This window comes from Scomber japonicus, chromosome 18 (genome assembly GCF_027409825.1).
Source record: "Scomber japonicus isolate fScoJap1 chromosome 18, fScoJap1.pri, whole genome shotgun sequence".
Taxonomy (NCBI): Eukaryota; Metazoa; Chordata; class Actinopteri; order Scombriformes; family Scombridae; genus Scomber; species Scomber japonicus.
In genome coordinates, this window is record NC_070595.1 from 6,284,385 (window position 1) to 6,288,013 (window position 3,629).

The window sequence follows — 3,629 nt, forward strand, 5'->3', positions numbered from 1 at the left end:
GAAATGGAGCAGGTGATGATAAAGTCGCAACCCCTGGTGACCTCTGCAACTTCTCGACGCAAGACCAGCCCTGCGTTAGATGTCACAGAGATGCTTGGCTGCTGCAGCCTCACTAGGTGCAAAAGGTTACAAGGTACAACATTATAAAGACAATATAGATATCCTGACTTGCAAACTAGAAACTATGATATCATGACTTATTCTGAACATACTATGACTATACTATTCTAAAAAGCTATGTAAATATGTTGTATCCATCAAACTGAATAGTATTAAAATTTTACATATATTCATTTAAGTTTTAAAACATTGCTAATTAAATCATAATGGGACTGTTTGTGTTTGTGCGTGGTCATATTGTGTTTTCTGGGTTTTTGGTTTTCTGTTGACTCTGTTTCCCTTCTGTTCTTGTGCTCCACACTTGCTCTGCATCAGTCCCATTAGCCCTGCCCTGCTAACTGTGTCTTCCCAACCAATCAACTCTCAGACTGCCCTTGTGTATTGCTACCTGTTCATTAGTTTAGTCTGTATGTAAGTCCTGTTTTTCAGAGCAGTTTTATTGGATCATTTGTTATGTATTCTGTTAATTGTGTTTTTGCCTGCATAAACCTGCCTGCAGTCTTCTGTACTTGAATTTACCTGCTCAACTCCATAAATTATAATTAGCCTATAATCTAATCGGACTATACAATCTATACCAAATCAAAGCAGTCAAAAGTTTTAAAATGGACTTGGGTCATGTTTATCTGCTATGTTACTGATTTAAACTAGAATAGAATGGATTTGAATTGATTAGAATAGAATAGAATAGAATAGAATGGAATTGAATTTGAATTTGAATAGAATTTGGAGTTCTAGTCCCAAATATTAATTTGGCACTATTTGGGATGCCTCCCAAAGTCATCTTTCAATAACTGACCATTTAGAAAGATCTAAGGGCAATGCAAAAATGGTTGAGGTGGAGAGTGGGCTGAATTTTAGCCCTCACTCTAACCCACCTTGAAAGTTTCTTCCTGCAACTTCTCAAAACAATATATATATGAGACACCAAACATAGATGCAAATGTTATTCTGAGCAAACCGTGAACTGGCTCCAGCTGTGAGGGAGCTGAGGGGCTTCAGATAATTGAAGAAGATCTATGCTACATTGCAGTAGACATACTTAGTTCTTACGTTTCTTCATGTCAACTCCAGAACCCACCATACTACAATATGTAACAACTGACACATCAATCCAGATCCAGAATGGTGTTCCCCGGACCTCAATTTTACTTTTACCATTCCTGCTCCCTTTAGGTTGGTCCAAACATCCTACAATCTCTTCAAAAGTCAAGTGTAAGCAAAAAGCAAGTGCGCAGAGATCATGGTTAGCCTCAGTGGCCAACATTGCCTTCCAGTAAGAAGATACAACACTTTAGTTCTTAAGTATTAGGTATTATTTTAGCATCTGTTTAATTGTTTTTAGATTTTACTGCAACTTTTGTAACAGTTGACCATGTGACTTTCATTAAATGCCTTAAGCATTGGGTCTTACAGATGCCAAAAGCTGTCTCAAACTTTCTTCAGTTAAACTACAGTGATACTGTTAAATTACTGTAATTCACAGTTTAATATATACTGCTTCGATTACTGTAAATCACTTAATCACTTTACTCATGTCAAAACAACCTATCCAGTCCAAAATACTGCAGCAAGACTACTATCTAATAAGATAAGATGCCACATAATGCCACTTTGAGCATCCCTATATTAAGTAGTTACCTGTATGTTTTTTAGAAGTGATTTTAAAATTATAACTTATTTACAAGCCTCAATGTACACAGTGTATTGGAGAAAGATATTGAAAATTGTGCCACTTTTGTACATTGTTGTTGTTGATTTTTTTTGTCTTATTTTTTAATTTAATTTACTTACCAGTAACAGAGAGCTTGACAGAGTCACTAACGGGGGAGCTGAAGTCTTGACCTGACACAGTTATTTGAAACTGACACTGGTACAGTCCTTCATTATCAAAATCCACATCATTGATGCTGAAGGCAGCAAAGTTGGTACTTGGTGTCTGCTCTTGTCTGAACGAACTTGAAATCTTTGTGAGAATGAAGTTTCCAGGTAAAATACGTTGAATTTGAGTTGAAATAGAACAAGTGATGTCAACTTTCTGACCCCAGGTCACCTCACCAACAGGATTCATGGAGATGTTGGGCTTTCTTAGGCCATCTGGAAAAATAGCAAAATAATAAAATATTAGGTGTATATTTGATCTGGATCAGGTTTTACATTGTTTTAATTCTTTTTTATTTCAAGACTCAATAAGCATGTGCTGGTGAAGCATAATCAACTATTACTGATGGATCACCCAGTGAATATTGAATACATGGTCAAAAGCCTTTCAGACCAGACCTGAGCTTTGAATCAAATTTCCGGGCTTTGGTATGTTACCTGCCTCTTTAATAAATTAGAATGAAGCTTTAAACCTGGGTGGGGACACTGCACTTGATTGGTTTTATTCTTACCTTTTACAAAGAACCTTTGCTGTCACCACAGGTAACTACACCTCCTCCACAGCCCACATTACCTGTGGGTTCTATTTTAGGCCCAATTTTATTTTCTATCTATATGTTCCCACTTGGCCGAATCATCCAATGACACAACGTTTGTTTCCATTGCTACGCAGACGACACACAGAAGTCAAGACTGAAATGTAGAGGGGATCGTGCTTTCGCCATCAGGGCCCCTCAGCTTTGGAACAACCTGCCCGAGGAAATAAGGCTTGCACGTTCAGTATCTTCTTTTAAATCACTACTCAAAACTCACTTTTACAGACTAGCTTTTATGTGATGTCATCTGCTTGTCTGTTAATTTTGCTTATTGCTACTGTCTTTTATTTAATGTTATTTTACTTTGTCTTATTTATTTCATATATTTTTACATTCCCATTATCTCCTACTGTATTCAATTGTCCTCTACTCTCATCCTGTCAATGTCAGTCTTGTTACCTCTCTCTATGTTGTATGTCTTGTTTTTTATCGTAATGCTTTTGCTTGCTTTGTCTGTCAAAGCACTTTGTGAACTTTGTTTTTGAAAGGTGCTATATAAATAAAGTTATTATAAAGTTATTAAATCCCCTGGCCAGTCTATGATTACCAAAAAATAAACAAGTACAACAGTTGATATTACTAGTACTTTTAATACTTGTGTACTACAATTGTACTAGCAAGATGGTGCTGTGGAACACTGGCTTAGTAGTTTGCTCTTGGGCTTTCACTGTTTTTGTTCATTTATACCAGCTTTTTCCATCTTCATAAGATTACTTTTACCAGGGATGAACTGCTGAACGTTTGGCAGTTTGCACCACACATTTTTGTCCATTTCCTCTGAGCAGACCATGTAACATTTATTGAGGGGAGGCACAGTCTTCTTTCACATAAGTGAAGGTTGGTGTACAGATGTCATGTGAGTTTTCCTCCTTTATTCTGGTCAGTGTTTACATCCCTCCTTAGACCTATGTTAGTTAGACATTAAACACCCAACACCTGGCTCATCAGATACATGGAGATTTTAACAGAGCAAACCTCAGCCTTGAACTGCCAAAATCTAGACACCAGGGATAAAAACACACTGGATCACTG